This window comes from Mchenga conophoros, linkage group LG11, assembly GCF_057382185.1.
Source record: "Mchenga conophoros isolate Kocher_MC1m ecotype Shallow Benthic linkage group LG11, M_conophoros_male_GT1.1, whole genome shotgun sequence".
Lineage (NCBI taxonomy): Eukaryota > Metazoa > Chordata > Actinopteri > Cichliformes > Cichlidae > Mchenga > Mchenga conophoros.
In genome coordinates this window covers 18563330-18584420 of record NC_140536.1, presented here as the reverse complement: position 1 = coordinate 18584420, position 21091 = coordinate 18563330, and the positions used below count along the sequence as shown (strand labels likewise).

The 21091-nt window shown below is 43.0% G+C and overlaps 1 pseudogene across 1 annotated transcript; it reads left to right on the top strand.

The window, feature by feature from the left end:
• Positions 1 to 691: 691 nt before the first annotated feature.
• LOC146563905 (uncharacterized) lies at positions 692 to 5784 on the top strand (annotated as a pseudogene). Its single transcript, XR_014894285.1, has 5 exons — positions 692 to 782; positions 2963 to 3040; positions 4244 to 4360; positions 4789 to 4983; positions 5070 to 5784. The product of XR_014894285.1 is annotated as an uncharacterized LOC146563905 (transcript).
• The last annotated feature ends 15307 nt before the right edge of the window (positions 5785 to 21091 follow it).

Here is a 21091-nt window from a genome sequence, read left to right as displayed (position 1 = left end):
TTTATATATTTATATCCATTTTAGTTTTGTATATATCTTTTTGTTTATTTTGTTAGTATCAACTATAATATGTTTGGTATTTTTTAGATGTAAAAAGCTATCAGTTGTTATTGATTCACAGACTTTCTCATGTACACACCTAGAGCTTTATATTTATAAAGATCTAGATAGGCCAATGGTGCCTCATGTCATGTGGACAAAATCAGAAGCTGAATATAATCAACTGAAACATTACTCTGTGAAAAATACCTCCAAAGGACATTTTTCTCATTTTTTTCAGTTTACATGTTTTTTCTAGTTGCTTGTTTTCCAATCTTTAAATACGGCCCATTTTCTCATTTTCAGAATATTTTGGAACTTTCCACTCACAAAGGAACCAAAGCACCTGATATCAAACCGATCTTATGCATTCATTAAATACCATCAAATCTGCAGCAATTGTGCTGCCGATGCTATCATGCTGGTATGAACCAATATCTGTGAGTCATGTTTCCAGCTCCTTGTTGAATCTACGCCATGAAGAACCTGGTACTAGCAAGGTGTACCTAATAAAGTGTAATAAAGTGAAAGACATGGACAGCTTACTTTGTCAGCCAAAAGCAGAAGTTGCTAAATGAGATGGGTGTGACAGAGTTAAGAAACAACTTGCTCTGTGGCTGTAACGCGGTAGTATCTCTCTGTCTATAATCGCTTAAATCTCAACAAGACTGTAAGGATGGCAGACGAAGAAGTTAACTATGCCTCAGTCACATTCAACACCAAGAAACTATCCCGATCACAAGGTAAGTTAAGTTTTTCAAATATACTGCAAGAAGAAAAGATAAAGCCAACACTGCAAATTTACACAATACGGATGTTTTTTACTGGTGTTTTCTGCAGTAATAGAGGTTAGAAAAAAAACTTGTAGAAATCAGGTCCAAGTTAGATGTTAAGCTAACTATCCCACCAGAATATTGAGGGGATTCATTCAGATGCCCAAACGACCTAAACTGATAGCTTGGACATCTGACTTTGATGCATCCTGGTTGTGGTGGTGGCTGATGAGGGGGAGGTCGGGGTATCTGCTTGGACCGTGTCCACAACCACAACCCCTCCCCACTTCCTAAATGGATGGGAGAAAATGTAAAGAAAAATGTATTTAATTAAATAAATAAATAAAAAGTGTAAAAGTCACACTTTGTTGAAAGACGATGAACCATTAAGAATGAGTGTGTCCTCTGTGAACCAGTTCTAATCCACTGGAATTTACAGTATTATTTCATCTATCCATCCATTTCTTTAACTACTTATCCCATGCAGACTAGCTGCATTTGCATGATGTTTAACTACAGATACTTTTACTACAGCTACACTGAGCAAAGAACTATTACATCCAAATAATAAAAAAGCATTAGAAGGAATTTGACTGCAAAATAAAGGTTCAATATTTCACCACCTACCACTTCAAGATACAATAACTGATGTGAGCTATGCTGGACGGGCTGTGGACTAGTTGGGAACTTGTCCAAGGTTGGTTGAAAAAAAAAAGAAATTAAACAGAAATAAATGTTGGAGCCAGAACTGAAGAATGATTTATTAATTACTATCAGTCAAAGGTTTGAACGCACGTTTTCATTTAATGGTTTTTCATTATTTTTACTACTTTATACATTGTTATTCATGCTGAAGAAATCAAGTATGTAAAGTAAGATATATGGAATTATGAAGCAAAGAAAAAATTGATAAATGACTCTAAACAAATCATATATTTTAGATTCTCAAAGTAGCTGCTCTTTGCTTTGTTGACTGTGCTGTAAACCCTTGGCCTTCTCTCAATGAGCTTCATGATCCCCTGAGATAGTTTCCCCTTCACTGGTGTGCTTTATCAGGGTTTATTTGTATTTTAAGAACTGAAGGTCAATCAGTCCTGAAAACTGCTCAAACTTTGAGTGTGTCCCCAATTGCAGTTGCAAAAACCATCAACCATCGGTTGAAACTGGCTCACACGAAGACCAAGAATCACCTCTCTTGACTATTAAGGCTGGTTTATAGCCAGCAAGTTAACAGCACCTCAGATTAGAGCCCAGATAAATGCCACCCAGAGTTCCAGTAGCAGACACATCTGTACATTAACTGTTCAAGGAAACTGTGCAAATCAGGCCTTTATAGTCAAATAGAAACACAAGGAATGGACATTAGACCAGTGGAAACCTGTGCTTTGGTCTGGTGAGTCCAAATTAAGGTTGTGCTTTGTTGGTGACACTGTTGGAGATTTAATCAAAACTGAAGGCACACTGGACCAGCATGGCTATCACAGCATCCTGTAGCTACATGACATCACATCTGGTTCACGTTTAGTTGGAGCATCATTTATTTTTCAACAGAACAATGACCCCAAACACACCTCCAGGCTGTGTAAGGAATATTTCACCAAGAAGGAGAGTGATGGAGTGCTGCACCAGTTGGCCTGGCCTCCAGAGTCATCTGACCTAAACCCAGCCGAGATGGTTCTGGATGAGATGGACCGCAGAGTGAAGCAAGAGGGCCAATAATTGCTCAGCATCTCTGGGAACTCCTTCAAGACTGTTGGAAATCCACTTCAGGTGACGACCTCATGAAGCTCATTGAGAGAATGGCACGACTCTGCAAAGCAGTAATCAAAGCAAAGGGTGGATATTTTAAAGAATCAAGGATATTAAACATGTTTTGAGTTATTTCACACTTTTTTGTTTACTAGATAATTCCATCTGTGTTCATTCATAGGTGCATTCCTTCAGTTAGAATCTACAATGTAAATAATCGTGAAAATAAAGAAAGATCATTAAATGGCTGGTAATGTATATTTATACACATATCTACATGGACATCTGCTGCATTTATCTTTTTTGTTGTATTAATGAATAAAAGAAAGTTAAAAGAACTACTAAATAGGCACTATAAAGTCCTATATTTGTGAATACTAATAAATCTTTAAACCTTTCAGTTAAAAAAGAGGAGGAAACCATTTATGATGATGTGAAAGTGAAACATAAAGCAACGGAACAAACTCCTGACACAAACAGTGAGTAATAAAAAGAAATCACAAATCCACCTGTAATCATGTCTAACACTGCAAAGATTTTTTAAAACTTACTACAAGATGTGGTAATGAGTACTAATCAGCTTCTAAATTCATTTACAGTGTGTTTTCATGCTATTATCCTTCATGTTCATAAGGGTTGGTACGAGAGTACACTCTATAAAGGCTTTCATTGTAAAAGACAGGGGAGAGCAGGCCTTATACAGTACAGAATGCGTTCAGCTTGTCAAATTTACATAAATCTTCGATCGCTAGCAATGTGACTCTGAAGTGCTGTACTATATGTTTGTAAGTTTTCTCTCCAGCAAACACAACAATGTTAACAAAATGGTTTGCACCGTCAAAGGCAGCTGCGGCTGCCTTTGGTTTCACTCTATAATAGGCTACTGGACTTATTTTTCTACCAGTTTGAAATTTGAGAATGTTTAACCTCCTACGACCTGGCGTCCATATATGTGGACATCACATTTTGGGTTATTTATACCAAAATACTCAATTTTGCTCTACAAGGGCCTGATATCCACTTACGAGGACATTATACTGCTACTGTTCTATCAAAAAGGTAAAAAAAAAATCTGGTAAAACTTTGTTTTTACATTCATCGGGCCCCAATATGGCCAAGAGAAATCAAAAATGCATGCCGTGGAAGAGTTCGGGTCTTAGGAGGTTAAACAAGAGAGAAAAGTGTAAAAATGTCCATGCCTGTCTGAGTATGTAGTGTGTAGTGAGGCATTTTACAGCCATAAAACACCTATAGTAATTGTAAAAAATAAAGCTGACTACTTGGTTTCACCTACCATGATTTCACTTATCGCGGGTTATTTTTAGAACATAAATCCCGCGACAAATGAGTGACCGACCACTGTAAAGGAGTTTTCTGTATTAATTTTTCTCTTACTTTTTAACCACACATTGAATTTTACCATTTACCATTTATAGAAATATCTGTTTAAAACTGGATTATTTATTGGCAGAAAATTATTTACTTTAAAAAACAGTGTGTACATGTGCATTTTAGAGCCGATATGAGGCTTGAGCAGTGCAAGATTAAATAAAATACTTATTTTTTCAGATTTTTTTCTCTGGAAATGTATGCAACTTTTAATAACCAATAAACAATAATGACATTCATTCATTCAAGCAATGAATGTAAAGTAAGTAAAGCAATATATTTCTGTCCTGTAGACGTCTCGATTGACAACAGATCAGGCAGTAGACGTCATCACTATCAGCAGTTGGCCTGTTGTTTGGGCACATTTTGTGTCATTTTGGTGTTGGGCATCATAGCAGTCACAGTATACCGTAAGTATGAAAAAGATCAGTCAATACATACACTCAATTTAGAGCTCAGACAGATTTTAAAGCCTTTTTTTTTTTTTTTTTTTTTTACAAATTAACAGTCATACTTAAACTAATTTCTGTTAGTATTTGTAAAAGGAAAAAATGTCATTTCTGGAAAAAACTAATTACAGAAGAGAAAAATGCAAAAGATACATTTTAATGAATACAATTTTGACTACATGTAATATTTTTGTGATTAGTTTTTTATCTTTAGAGTCAACCTTCCACAAAAAAAAGATGCAACACACACAAAATCTGTGTATATGTGATTTGAGATACAATAATAAGCAATATTCTATAATAACAGTGAATGCAGTGTTTTTTAAGACAATCCATTAAAAAAAAAAAACATGTATGATGCGACCTAACATGAGACTCTACTCTGTTAGAAAAACAGGTGATGAACCTGACTGCAGAAAACCACAGCCTTAGAGAGAAAAATGAGCAGTTGGAGGCTCAGAATAAGGGGCTGGAGACAGAGAAGGAAAATCTAACAGAACAAATATGTGACATATCATGGAACAAGCTCAATATTAGTCGAGCTCAGTGGAGCATTGATGCCTACTGTCCCAAAGAAAATAACCGTATGTTCCAAATATATCATGTACAAAAATACCAAATTTAACAGAAATATGCAGTGATGTTTATTAACTGAGCTCTATCCTTGCAGACAGAACATGTAAGCCTTGTCAGAATGGATGGGATCATGTTGAGTCCAGCTGCTATGCAATTAATGATGCTGTCCGTGATCAATGGAAAACCTGGGAAGAAGCTCAAGAAAACTGCACAGGAAAGATTTCAGATTTACCTGTTGTTATTAATGAAGAAGAAAAGGTACTGAGAAAACTTTGTTGTTTTCCTCAGCTCCTGGATCGACCAGCCTCCTTCTGATGGTCACTGTGCAATCTCTGTACAAGACGAAGGATTTAAATCAGTGAGCTGTAATGAGAAGAACCGATGGATCTGCAAAAAGAAAGCTGTAGTTGTTTGAATACTGCAGTAAAAATATCATGACTGGTGGAGATTCTAAATACAAAAAAACAATGATATTACCATTAATGAAATCTTTAAATAGATTTTTTTTTAAATTGAGTTTACACAAAAAAAAAGTTTAACAAAACTGTACTGATTTTGTTTGCCCAGCAGAGGGCACTGCATTACTTCCCATCAAAGACAGTGGTTGTCTAAAGTATCTGTATTCTGGCATTTCTATATTTAAGTGACAATTATTGTTGTAAAAAAAAAATCAACCAACCAACTAAAGAAACAAACAAACAGTACTGAACAAAATAAGCTGAACTTCCTGTTCTTCGCTGTTGCTAAATGGCAGATCTTGACAGTGTGACTGATGACGGAAGTCTAAATGTAGTGCCGGCTCTCCTCCTTCCACATCTGAATGTTGTTCTTAACTTGATTAAAACCATCCATTCATCCATTCTCTGCCGCTAATCCTTATCACGGTCGCAGGGAGGCTGGAGCCTATCCCAGCTGTCTTGAGGCGAAAGACAGGGTACACCCTGGACAGGTCGCCAGTCTGTTGCAGGGTAACACATAGACAACCATTTGCACTCACATTCACACCTATGGGCAATTTAGAGTTTCCAATTAACCTATCCCCACTAACTGTATGTCTTTGGACTACTGGAGAAAGCTGGAGTACCTGGAGCGAATCCACGCCATCATGCGGAGAACATGCAAACTCCACACAGAAAGACTGATGGTGGAACTGAACTCAGGACCTTCTTGCTGTGAGGCAACGGTGCTAACATGGTAGATGATGAACACAGGTCAAAAGGGTCAACACTACCAGTCCACTCTCCTTGAGGCTTCCACAAAATTCAGACAGAATCCACACATTCCCAAATCCAAAGTAGAATCACCTCACTACTCCATGTCAGGCAATCTCCACACAAACCTGGTCACAGGGACAGACAGGTAAGAATTTCTTAGCAAACAGTTTTCACAGCAACAAGAATAGAAGCCAGGCTTCACTAAGTGTTTCACTCGGTGATATCTGATCTTCTGCTACTTTCTTATGAAGCTGCCTGGACAGGATCATCAGAAGAAGTTGCGTGATTGTGACCAGGTGTGTGAGCTAGAAGGTGCAAAACCAGCCATGTCCTCACAATGCACACTTGCCGCCGCGCACACACATACAGACGTATTTGCCAGAAGCAAGAACTTTGAAGCTCAGAATGGTTATTAGAAAAATCTGATCCACATAAACTCCATCATGTTCCACTAATCCCAATTTTTCTAAAAATGTCTGAAAAACCAGTTATTTATTAGCTTGCTAGCTATTCCTAAATGTGCCACATGTTTTGAATGTGCAAAAAAGAATTTTTTCTGAGGTTGGGAATATTTATTTAAAAGCTTTTCTAATTTAAATCATTCAAAACAGAAAACTTGCTTTTAGACTGAGAACTTAATCTTAAACAAAAGTGTTCACTGGAAGGCACATTATACAGACAAAAATGACTCTATCCACCACAAATCTAATATCTGTCTAAATCTTATGTGTGAGTTCTGGGGCAATTCTAGGTTCAAACCTTTAGAGGAGGCTCAGCTCCCAGTCATGATGTCATGCATGCATGCCTTGTAATTAATATTAATTGAACATGCTGCCTGCAAATGTCATCAACTCTTTCTACATTTGCAAACCTTTGCAAACATTTGCAAATTAGTTGGATGACCTATTGTAGTGTCGAAGAATGACTCAGAGTGAATAATCAGAGATTTCAATCTAATCCATCCATTTTAGGATGGAGACTTTAGTTATCAAATCCAAAGCAAAGGCTCAGTCGTTAAAGAAGTTAAAGAACTATTTGTGACAGATAAGAAACATGTACAACATCATTTTAGTCTCTTAACCACATAGAGGCAGTTCATCATCAGACACTGGAAAATCACCTGTCCATGGACCTGCACAAGGAGAAAACTGGTAATAATGTATTAGTATTGTATTGTATCTTTATTTCAGACATATACAGAAAAACCAATATATAGAAATACACATATTTGCATTTACATGTACAAATATGAATATATATGTAAATACACACGTATATGCTCAGACAAAACAAAGAGAAAGAAAATAAATAAAATAAAACAAAGTCTAAATGATATCAAATTACAATTATTAAGTCTGAAATGGAGTAGGAAGAAGTATATACATACTTATTAATCCCTACCCCATGCTCAACATTCTATTGAATCCCACTTTATTTTCGCTCCAGGTACTTTATTTACTACTGAAGAACAATTCAACAAAACTGTCAAGGTCGACGGCAAAATATCTATAATCCACTTTAATAGTAGAAGTTTATATGCAAATTTTCACAAAATAAGGGAATATTTAAGCAAATTTACACATCCATTCAGTGTGATTGCAGTATCTGAAACATGGATTAATAAACAGAAAGGAGAGGACTTTGTAATAGATGGATATGAATTAAATCTTACAAATAGAAAGAATAAGAATGGCGGTGGTGTGGCCTTGTTTGTGGATAAAAATTTAAAATACAAGATGGTAGAAAAAATGACGGTGGCGGTAGATAATATATTAGAGTGTGTAACAATAGAAATTAGTATGGGAAAAGAGAAAAATGTCATTGTAAGCTGTATATATAGAACACCAGGTTCTAATATTGAAATTTTTAAGGAGTGGGTAGATAAAACATTCATTAGGACAAATCAAAAAGTCATGTTCATTTGTGGGGATTTTAACATAGATCTACTAAATCCAAACAAGCAGAGAGCGACAGAGGAATTTATTAATACAATGTATAGCTTGGGACTTTTTCCAGTGATCACTAAGCCCAGCAGGATTACAGCACAGTCGGCAACCCTAATAGACAATATATTTACTAATGAAATAGAAAATAGAACCATAAGTGGTCTCCTAATTAATGACATCAGTGATCATCTACCTGTTTTTATAGTGTATAACAGCAATTACAGGAAGGTTAAACAGCAAAACACAATAAAATACAAACGAGTGAGAACAGAAGAGTCAATAAACGCATTCAAAAGTGATTTACTCAAGCAAGAATGGGAGATGCTGTATAAGGAAAAAAATATTGATAAAGCTTATGAGATTTTTTTAGGAAAATTTAAACTGTTATATAATAGTCATTGCCCAGTAAAGAAATATAGTAAAAAACAAAAATATGCAGAGTGCCCATGGATTACAAAAGGATTGCAAAATGCATGTAAGAAGAAAAATACCTTATACAGAGAATTTATAATGAACAGAAGCACAGAAGCTGAAAATAAATACAAGAAATATAAAAATAAATTAACGAGTATTTTAAGGTCATGTAAAAAGGAATACTATGAAAAATTACTGATTATGAATAAAAATAATATTAAAGGGATCTGGAAAACATTAAATACCATCATCAAAAAGGGCTCGGGGCAGGCAGACTATCCTTCGTATTTCGCAAATAATGATAGAAATATTACTAATATGAGAGATGTGGTAAATGAGTTCAATAAATTCTTTGTAAGTGTTGGGCCAGACTTGGCTGAAACAATTCCTGATATAACAGATTCTGTAGAGAAAGAAACTAGACTCATTGACCGCAATCCTCATTCAATGTTCTTAACGGTGGTGGAAGAAATGGAAATCATTGATATTGTTGGGAAATCACAAACAAAAAACTCTACAGACTCTGACGACATTGATATGGAAATCGTTAAGAGAGTGATAGAGGGCATTTCCAAACCCTTAACACACATTTGCAATTTGTCCTTACAAACTGGTGCATTCCCAAAACAAATGAAAACAGCTAAAGTAACACCACTGTTTAAAAATGGTGACAGACACCAATTCACAAATTATAGGCCTGTCTCTCTACTTTCTCAATTTTCAAAAATACTGGAAAAAGTCTTTAGTAATAGACTTGACAAATTTATAGATAAACACAAAATAATAATGGATAGTCAGTATGGTTTCAGATCAAATAGATCAACATCATTGGCATTAATGGAACTGATCGAAAATATCACCAACAATATAGATAAAAGACAATGTATAGTTAGTGTATTCATTGACCTAAAAAAAGCTTTTGACACAATTAATCATGACATATTACTTGATAAACTGGAGTACTACGGCATTAGAGGAGTGGTGTTAGAATGGGTAAAGAGTTATTTGAGAGACAGGCAGCAATTTGTGAAAATTGGGGAATATCAATCAGAGTGTATGGACATTGTTTGTGGAGTTCCGCAGGGGTCAGTATTGGGACCAAAGCTGTTTATCCTCTATATCAATGATATATGCAGAACATCAGATATACTACAGTTTATTCTATTTGCAGATGATACAAATATTTTTTGTGCTGGAGAGAACTTACATCAGCTTTTGGAAATTGTCACACAAGAAATGATTAAACTGAAAACATGGTTTGATAGAAATAAGCTATCATTAAATTTGGAAAAAACTACATTTATGTTATTCGGAAATTGTAAAAAAGATGCAGGAGCAAAATTATTAGTAAACAATGTTGAAATAGAGCAAGTTTCGGATACAAAATTTCTGGGTGTGATAATAGATAACAAAATCTGCTGGAAACCTCACATAAAGCATATACAAGCCAAACTGTCAAGAAGCATCTCCGTACTGAGTAAAGTTAAATATTTTTTGCCTTCCAAATCACTCCGGGTACTTTATTGTTCACTTATATTGCCATATTTGGAATACTGTGTGGAAATTTGGGGAAACACATATAAAACTGCACTTCAACCAATATGTAAAATTCAAAAAAAAGCAATCAGGATGATTAATAAAGCAGGATTTAGAGACCATACTAACATCATGTTTTTGAAATTAAAAATACTGAAGTTTATGGATCTTATAAAATATAAAACTGCAAAAATTATGTACAAGGCCAGATACAATATGTTACCAGGAAATATACAGAGGATGTTCTATGACAGAGAAGGAGACTATGAATTGAGGGGGAAATTGAATCTAAGGATTCTTAAAGCACGGTCAAAGGTTAAAACCTTTTGTGTCACTATTTATGGGGTAAAACTGTGGAATAGTTTTACTATAGATCTACAGCAATGCTCAGGAATTAGTAAGTTCATGAAAATACTTCGAAAACTGATTTTGGAAGAATATGATACCGATAAAGATGATCACCCATTGTATGTATAAAAATATCAAATTATATCCAAATTATATCAGTCACGGTAGCCAAGTTTATATAGGTTCTCCTCGTGTATCGTGTGGAGTATGTGATGATGGGAATTAGGTGAATTATGTGGGATCAATAAGATGTTGAGCAGGGGTAGGAATTAATAAGTATGTTCATACTTCTTCCTACTCCTTTTCAGACCAAACATTGTTACATTATGTCAGACGATTTTGTTTTATTTCATTATATATTTTTTGTTTATCTGAACACATACGTGTGTGTGTGTATATCTACATATATATTCGTATCTGTAAATGAAAATATATGTAGTGTGTATATATTGTTTTTTGTTTTATATGTCTGAAACAAATAAAGATACAATACAATACAATACAATACAATACTTTTCACTGTTACCCCTAATTCCTTCATAACTTACCCCACACTATAAACAAGGAATGAAGGAAATGTATAAAAATAGCTACAGTGATAGATATAATTTTGATGCAATTTAGCATAGTTATACATACAATGGGTCATCAACTTTATCAGTTTCATATTCTCCCAAAAGCAGTTTTCGAAACATCTTTATGAACTGACTAATGCTTGAACATTGCAGTAGGTCCACAGGAAAACTGTTCCACAGTTTTACCCCACAAATGGTAATACAAAAGGTTTTAACCTTTGTCCGTGCTTTAAGAGTCTTCAGATTTAATTTTCCCCTCAATTCGCAGTCTCTGTCAAAAAACATCATCTGTACATTTCCTGGTAACATATTGTATCTGGCTTTGTACATAATTTTTTACAGTTTTATATTTTATAAGATTCATAAACTTCAACATTTTTTAATTTCAAGAACATAATATTAGTGTGGTCTCTAAATCCTGCTTTAGTAATCATCCTGATGGCTTTTTTCTGAATTTTACATAATGGTTGAAGTGAAGTTTTGTATGTATTTTTCCTCAGATTTCAGTATTCAGTATTTCACAGTATTCCAAATATGGCAGTATAAGTGAACAGTAAAGTACCCGGAGTGATTTGGAAGGCAAAAAATGTTTAGCTTTACTCAGTACACAGATGCTTCTTTACAGTTTAGCTTGTATTTGCTGTATGTGAGGTTTCCAGCAGATTGTGTTGTCTATTATCACACCCAGAAGTTTTGTGTGAGAAACTCTACTTCAACATTATTTATCAACAATTTTGTTCCAGCATTTTTTTTTCAATTTCCAAATAACATAAATGTAGTTTTATTCAAATTTAGTGATAACTTGTTTCTGTCAAACCATGTTTTCAGTTTAATCATTTCTTGTGTGACAATTTCCAAAAGCTGCTGTGAATTCTCTCCAGCACAAAAAACATTTGTATCATCTGCAAATAAAATAAACTGTAATATATCTGTCACGGTTTGCCGGGGCAAGCCGTGTGGGATTGTAGGAAAGGACCAAAAAGGCAGCAGCTCTGGTGCAGGTGAGTGTTTATTTACAGTGGTGGGTAAGTACAAACAGCGGTGGTGACGAAACATGAAACTGGAGACCTAAACTGGGTAAACTAAGAAGACAAACCAGAACGAGGATGCAGGGAGGTCCGGAGAAATACATACGGGAAGACGCAGGGAGACCAAGGGGAAACAACACAGACGAACCAGCAATTACTAAGACAGAAAATACAACTTAAATACACTCAGAGAACACAGGGAGATTACACGCAGGTGGGAAACACAGCTGGGAGTGATTAACATAACGAGACTAGGGAGGCAAACTGAAAACACTCACATAAGACGCAGACCTTCACAATAAAACAGGAACTTGCACATGAAAGGACACAAACTAAGAAACGCGGACTAGATACAGGAACACACGAGCAGAACAGAGTAAACACTAAACAGAGGAAGAACAGAACCAAAATCGAAGAGAAAACACAAAATGCTGGGTCAAAAGGACCCAGGATCATGACAGTACCCCCCCCTCAAAGGCTGGCCCCAGACAGCCCAACAAGAAACAAAAGCCAGAAAAAACAGAAAACAACCCGACCAGGGCGGGCGGCGAGGGCCCAGGAAGGAGGGCTCGAAGCAAAACAAAACCGGAGCACCAGAAGGCCAAAAGACAAAAACAAAAAACGAGCCCAAAACCAAAAGAAACGAAGCACACCAGGGGCCTGTTCTTCGTACCTCGCGAAGTAAGTTAGCTGGATTAGATTGTTGACGATTTCGGTGATCCTGGATCGTTCGGTTCCCCGAAGCTCATCCGGGACTTGCTGTCATAGCAACAGAGCCGTAAGCGTAAACCTGCTCGGGAGCAGGTTTACTTTATGTAAACAGGATTAGATCGCGGCCACGCAGGTATGTCCGCTTCATTTATACGAAAGCAACAGCGATATTTTACCACTGTTTCACCATAAATAAATAACATCAATGTAACTAAAGATAATGCAGCACTTGATCCTTTTATTGATGTCACACAGATACATACAGGTCATTTCCTAAAAAAGGGAAATGAACTATTAACATTCTATTACATGTATGTGATTATTACAGATGTAATTCATATTTCAGAGTAGTAATTGTAAATTACTTTGTGTAATCAAGATGAGAGACCACGGCTATAAAAGCGAAGGTGGATTTGGGAAGCCTGTCGCAGCCATGTCCTGTCCGTATACGCGACCAACCCATTGCGGAAGGTGCAAGATTGATAAGGAGAGTCCTCAGAATTCAGCGTATATTGCGGGATAGACAGGATCCTTTAGCTCAGCGCGACAGTGTGCTCATTGAGAGATATCGATATTCCCGTGAGGGTATTATTTACTTAACCAACTTGTTGACGAGGGGGTGCAGGACCACCACCTGTCTTTTTTTCCTCTGCCCTTTTCTTGGTTGCTGTTATGAACAAACTAACAGAGTATTACAGGCCAGTATTACCTTGCCAAGAGACGAAAAGCAATCTAAGAGATAAATATTACCATTCTGTAGAATACTCCTGTATTCCACTTTTACTTGTTCCCATGTTCTTGTGGGTCCTGTTGTGGCTCTAATGTGAAAGGGGATATAATATAACATATTATAATATAATATAATGCCATATGATATTGGACAATATAGTGTCATATGATAGATCTACCCTACCGCCTACTGGTGTTGGCCAGAGGGGCCGATGGCGCGATATGGCAGCCTGGCTACAACCGTAGCTGCCTCCACCAGTGTGTGAATGTGGGAGTGAATGAATAGTGGTATCGTAAAGCGCTTTGGGTGCCTTGGAAAGCGCTATATAAACCCAATCCATTATTATTATTATTATTAAATTACCTACGAGTTTGATTTGTCAGCAACTTTCTGCCAGCCCTCTCTCCTTGCTTTTGCAGCCTTTGCAGTGTTCTCTTGCGTTTTAATTGAACTCTGAAACTCCTGAAATCCCTCACTCATGAGTTCTTGCTCTGCTGCCGGAAAATACCGAGCACGCCCCTTCGACATTTTCGCCGACCAATCAGCGGGTTGCCAATCAATGTTTCTACTATCGATGCGTAGCCCCTTTTACGACACCCAGTGATGTCACATTACTGCGTCCAGCTGTACTAATCGTCAACAGCAGGTGTGTTCGGGGAACCGGATTAGCGAGCTCACGGTTAGCGCGATGGTTTGGTCTTGGATGTGTCATTTGATCTTGGATGTAGTAAGCGACGTACGAAGAACAGGCCCCAGAACACAGGAAAAAACAGAGTCCAAAACAGAAGAGTTCAGGGGGCCGGCCAGGGGGCCGACAGCACAGGAGTCCAAAACAGAAGAGCTCAGGGGGCCGGCCGTGCGGATGGCAACAGCGGCAACGTGGACACAGTTCGGGAGGCCGGCCGTGCGGAAGGCAACAGCGGCCACTCAGGCGATGGCGGTCCGGGGGCCGGCCGTGCGGAAGGCAACGGCGGTCACTCAGGCGAAGAGGGTCCGGGGGCCGGCCGTGCGGAAGGCAACGGCGGCCACTCAGGTGAAGAGGGTCCGGGGGCCGGCTGTGCGGAAGGCAACGGCGGCCACTCAGGTGAACAGGGTCGGGGGGCCAGCCGCGCGGAAGGCAGCGGCGGCGACGAGGGAGTTGACGGAGCAGTTCCGAGGGCCGACCGTGCGGACGGCAACAGCGGCGACTCAGGCGATGGCGATCCGGACCAGGCGAGGCTGCAGAGGCTGGACCAGGCGAAGCACAGGCTGAAGCCGGACCAGGCGAAGCACAGGCAGAAGCTGGACCAGGCGAAGCACAGGCAGAAACTGGGCCAGGCGAAGCACAGGGAGAAGCCGGACCAGGCGAGGATGAAGACTCGGGTGAAGCCGGACCAGGCGAGGATGAAGACTCGGATGAAGCTGGACCAGGCGAGGCAGAGGCTGAGGCTGGACCAGACGAGGCTAAAGGCTCTGAGGCTGGACCAGACGAGGCTGAAGGCTCTGAGGCTGGACCAGACGAGGCTGAAGGCACGGAGGCTGGACCAGACAAGGCTGAAGGCACGGAGGCTGGACCAGACGAGGCTGAAGGCACGGAGGCTGGACCAGACGAGGCTGAAGACTCGGCGGCTGGACCAGACGAGGATGAGGATGAAGGAGCTGCAGCAGGCGAGGATGAGGAAGAAGGAGCTGCAGCAGGCGAGGATGAGGATGATGGAGCTGCAGCAGGCGAGGATGAGGATGAAGGAGCTGCAGCAGGCGAGGATGAGGAAGAAGGAGCTGCAGCAGGCGAGGATGATGATGATGAAGCTGCAGCAGGCGAGGATGATGGAGCTGCAGCAGGCGGCCGGGCGGGCTCCTCGGGCCCTCCAGCAGACGTGGCTTGAGGCCGGACGGGCTCCTCGGGCCCTCCAGCTGACGTGGTTTGAGGCCGGACGGGCTCCTCGGGCCCTCCAGCGGAGACAGGAGGCCGGACGGGCTCCTCGGGCCCTCCAGCTGACGTGGTTTGAGGCCGGACGGGCTCCTCGGGCCCTCCAGCGGAGACAGGAGGCCGGACGGGCTCCACGGGCCCTCCAGCTGACGTGGTTTGAGGCCGGACAGGCTCCTCGGGCCCTCCAGCGGAGACAGGAGGCCGGACGGGCTCCACGGGCCCTCCAGCTGACGTGGTTTGAGGCCGGACAGGCTCCTCGGGCCCTCCAGCGGAGACAGGAGGCCGGACGGGCTCCACGGGCCCTCCAGCTGACGTGGTTTGAGGCCGGACAGGCTCCTCGGGCCCTCCAGCGGAGACAGGAGGCCGGACGGGCTCCACGGGCCCTCCAGCTGACATGGCTTGAGGCCGGACGGGCTCCTCGGGCCCTCCAGCTGACGTGGCTTGGGGCCGGACGGGCTCCTCGGGCCCTCCAGCTGACGTGGCTTGGGGCCGGACGGGCTCCTCGGCCCTTCCAGCGGAGACAGGTGGCTGAACGGGCTCCTCGGTCCCTCCAGCGGACGAGGCAGGAAGCGAAGGCCGGAGCGGTCCCTCGGACCCTCCAGCGGAGACACGAGACGAAGGCCGGAGCGGTCCCTTGGACCCTCCAGCGGAGACACGAGACAAAGGCCGGAGCGGTCCCTCGGACCCTCCAGCGGAGACACGAGACGAGGGCAGGGGCCCCTGACTGGAACTTAGGCTGCCTCCCTGCATTATGTGAGTGTGCGAAATCGGTGACACTGGAGCTACTGGGGCCTGCACGACAGGCGGCACTGGAGCCACTGGGGCCTGCGCTACGGGCGGCACTGGAGCCACTGGGGCCTGCGCTACGGGCGGCACTGGAGCCACTGGGGCCAGTGTCTGTCTTTTTGTGAACCTGTTTGAGGATCAACTTTTCCTTTAGATGTGTGTTATGGTGTTGAATTCTTTGTTATTTTCATTTATAGAAAGACTGTTAAATGAGCAGCATAGCAACATTAACAACTAGTATCAAAGACAACTGTGGTATTTAAAAATGTTCCTTTAAAAACAGATTATCCTAAATCACAAACACACACCCCTCTTCCTCTCTCTTCATGTTTAGTTGGGGAAGAGAGAAAAAAAAACAGGCTAATTGTGTTCTTCTTCTTTTTAATAAAAACAAAATCCACTGATTCTATTCATTGTGCTTTTACTTCAGTAGCATTACTCATGAGAGGTATGTTGACAAAAATAAAAAATAAAAATGTTCAAAATATAATCTCTCTATAAATGAAACATGCACACATTGACTCCTGAAACTGCTGCTGCTGCTCTTTCAGTTCAGACCATCATAGGCTGCTATGTTCCATGAGATCATTGTAATGATGCTTATTTTTGTCACCCAACATGTACAAAAAAACTTATCTCAGAGCTTGCATCTGAAATTCATTTATTTTTGTTTGCCCATCCAAATATAGCAGCCAAATGTGGCTCTACTTAAGAGGTTACCAAAACTGACAGCTGTCTTTCTCATGTTCTTATTTATTTTATTGTTTTCTGCCAGCAGGGGGCGATCAGGGGAGACGCCAACATCAGACTTGGGCACCATGAAAGCAGAGAGACCTGTGGAGCTCCCTCGTTATGCCCCAACAAAAAGGTTTTGATTCTTCATCTTAAGTTTAAACAAACAATTTCACTCGTGATTAAATACTGTCTGTACAAAACTCGTGAGCTGTGTCACTTTTTCCTATTCTGAAATGAATGTGCAAATTTCTTTTGCAGTTGTGTATGGTCTAGTGAATAACACATAAATGTAATTGGTTTAACATCGTCTTGGTAATTTAAAACTCAGACAAAAGGAGAAATGGGACTACAAGACGTGTGAGGGTTTTTTACGCATCCACAGCAGCTACTTCTGCTGTTTAAGAAACAAATGAGCTGAAGACAAATTTAGTACTCAAATAAAAATAAGTAAACAACGAACAGGGCTTAAACAAGAATCTAAACATTTTAACAGAACAGTTGAAAGTACCATTGACTTGAAGCTGAATTCTAATCAGCTCTACAGAAAGGTTTTACTCAGATTCCTGTAGTTAAGGACCTCCTCCAGGGTTCTTGTCTGCACTTTACCTGTCACGGACCCGGCTCTGGAGGACTCGGGGGTCCGTGACCAGTTTTGACTGTTGTTATTGTTGTTAGTATTATTATTATTTGGTGATGTGTGTTTTCTCCACAATGCTGTGTTAGTCTGTGTCCCACTCGTATGTATAGGCAGGGTGTGGGTGTATACGTGTGTATGTCTGCGGGTGTGGCTGGAGGATGGAGCCCAGCCACCTGCAGGCCTGATGGGTGTGGCCCTGCGAAGGACTGGCCACACCTGAAGTTCCTGCCACACCTGTTGGTGATCAGGGCTCGTCGGGGGAGCTACTTAGGAGAGTGTTGGAGCTCCCACCGGCGCGGGATCATTGAGTTATCGTACCAAGTTAGTGTGTCAGCATATGTCTGTGTTGTTCGTATATGCCCGCCGAGGGTTAGTGTTGATGGCTGCCTCTATGGTTTCCCTGCAGGAGGAAGAGTGGTCCAGAAAGGCAGCACGCACGGGGTGTGCGGAAACACAACAGCGGGGAGCACGAGCACAGACGTCGGAGGGAAGCACGCACACGGGGTTCAAGGGAGCAACGGGGAGTTATTGTGTTTACAGTTTTTCACTGTGAATAAAGAGCACTGTTTGCATCGCAGAGTCTGCGTTTTGGGTCCTCCTTTCCCCACATCCCCACGGTCTGCCAGCCAGACCGTGACAGAATGATCCCGCCAACCACCATGGACCCAGCAAACTCAGGAGTTGCCACGGAGGAGAGATCGCTCACGCAGCTATGGGATTACTGCCGGAGCGTAATCCAGGCTGTAGACCCACACAAGAGACATACAGGTAGTGTTCTTTGACAATTATCTCTCATCCACTACCTTCACCATGAACTTTTTGGACATTAACAACCTTAGGCTATTGGTCACTATTTTACGAGAGAGCTCTAGTTTTGATTTATTCGGCTTGGGCAGTCCAAGCAAGGAAGGTTCGGCTGCTCACCTAGAAACTCTAGCCGCTTGGTTTTTTGCGCATCGGCGGAGGACTTTCCCGTCGATGCTTGTGGCACAATTGTTTGATCCTCCATTACAGAAGGGATGTCGCACTCGCCATCATCACCCCATTACACCTCAACCCACTCCTGCGGTTTCAGTCCGGTCAGCTGGCGACGGACCGACAGCACTCATTACCGCAGTGAGTAAACCCGACTCATTTGTTTCTATTACTCCTGTCATTGAAAATCAAAACACAGATGAACAGCAGAGGACTGTTTCCGTACACCCGGCCCCGCCTTCACGGAGGAGAAGGCGTCCTCGCAAGCAGCGTTCAGCCACCTCTACACTCACTCCTGTGCTGGTCGAAGGCTCAGGACCAGCGGCTCTGGACGCCACAGTGAGTAAAATGGACTCTGCCGGTGTCGTAAATTCCCTTCCTGTGAACATGGACATAGAGACTATAGCCACTACGGCAATTAACAATGGAGAAACTGTAAGAGGTGTAACTGAACTCCCAGTGGGGATTTTTGGACCACCGACGGACGAATGTGGCCTGAGTGCTAATGCTGGGGCAGAATTTTGCATAGACAGCCCTGAGGTAGTTAGCTCAGAGTCGGTGGGGTCAGAAACTGTTTGCTTTACCTCCAAACACTCAGAAGATGTTCACTCTGAGACTGTGAGCTGGGAGCTAGGGAGTTCACAGCATACAGACCCAGATGACTTTTTGGCTCAGTCTGGCCATATGGAGATAGAGGTTCTCCCCAGGGCTTCCCCAGAGGCCGAACTGGAGGCCTCAGTTGCCTCTGGACCCCTGGAATTTGTTGAGCCAGCTGTAACATTCTCATCCTCTCCACCCTTCATAATAGCCATATCACCCTCAACTCAGTCCGCTGCCCAGCTAGTAACGGAGTCTGCTGCCCAGCTGGTGACTGAGTCTTCAGTCCGGTCAGCCTCTCACCTTCATCCTCAGTTGGAGGTCGATATGCCTGCTGGACCACCTCTGCCATCATTTCACCCGTCTGTCCCTGCATCGTTGGCCAGTCCACCGGGAGCAGCGGCCGCACCATCATCACCTCCTCCCTCTGCAGCTACTTCTCCACCAGAGTCCCATCAGACTGCAGCGACCGCAGCACTCTCGGCTTCGCCATCTGCATCACCTACTCTACCTTCACCTTCCCCACCTGCAGACACCGCATCACCATCTTCACCTCCAGATCGACCGTCAGTAGCTGTAGCGCAGCCGGAGGTGCTCAGGGTGCTCGGAGAGCGGGAGGAGCCCGCACCGCCAGCTGTGGAGCCCTGCGAGCCGGAGCAGGAGCCCGGTGAGCCGGAGGAGCGGCTCAGCGTGGCGGAGCAGGAGCCCTGCGAGCCGGAGCAGGAGCCCGGTGAGCCGGAGGAGCGGCTCAGCGTGGCGGAGCAGGAGCCCTGCGAGCCGGAGCAGGAGCCCAGCGAGCGGGAGGAGCTCGATCTGCCCGAGCCAGAGCTCAGCGAGCGGGAGCCGGAGCTCAGCGAGCGGGAGGAGCTCGCTCTGCCCGAGCCGGAGCTCAGCGAGCCGGAGCTCAGCGAGCAGGAGCAGCTCAGTGAGCAGGAGCTCAGCGAGCAGGAGCAGCTCAGCGAGCAGGAGCAGCTCAGCGAACCACCAGCAGAGGAGCTCAGCGAGCGGAAGGAACAACCGGCGCTGCCAGCCGAGGAGGAGCTCGGCGAGCCGAGGGAGCTCTCGCTGCCAGCCGCCGAGGTGGAGCAGTGGCAGGCCCCCAGAACCGTTTTTCTGCTGTTGCCGGACCCGTGGCTGCCCGCCGGAGCTGCAATGTCGCCACCATTGGACTCGAGGTAGGCCCCCTGAACTCTTTTGTTATGTTGATGGGCCGCCTGAGACTGTTTTGTGGCATTTTTTCTTTTTGTTGCTCCGCTGCAGGATGCGCGGTCGGACTCTGGGACTGTGACCATGGGGGGGTTGTTTTCTTTGGGGGTTTTTGCTTGTTTTGGTTCTGCCCTCCGTCCTGGACCTCCCGCCGCCCGCCCTGGGTTGGTTGTACTGTTTTTGGTTTGTGTTTTTGGGTCGTCGGGAGCCGACCCTTAGAGGGGGGGTACTGTCACGACCCGTGACCAGTTTTGACTGTTGTTATTGTTGTTAGTATTATTATTATTTGGTGATGTGTGTTTTCTCCACAATGCTGTGTTAGTCTGTGTCCCACTCGTATGTATAGGCAGGGTGTGGGTGTATACGTGTGTATGTCTGCGGGTGTGGCTGGAGGATGGAGCCCAGCCACCTGCAGGCCTGATGGGTGTGGCCCTGCGAAGGACTGGCCACACCTGAAGTTCCTGCCACACCTGTTGGTGATCAGGGCTCGTCGGGGGAGCTACTTAGGAGAGTGTTGGAGCTCCCACCGGCGCGGGATCATTGAGTTATCGTACCAAGTTAGTGTGTCAGCATATGTCTGTGTTGTTCGTATATGCCCACCGAGGGTTAGTGTTGACGGCTGCCTCTATGGTTTCCCTGCAGGAGGAAGAGTGGTCCAGAAAGGCAGCACGCACGGGGTGTGGGGAAACACAACAGCGGGGAGCACGAGCACAGACGTCGGAGGGAAGCACGCACACGGGGTTCAAGGGAGCAACGGGGAGTTATTGTG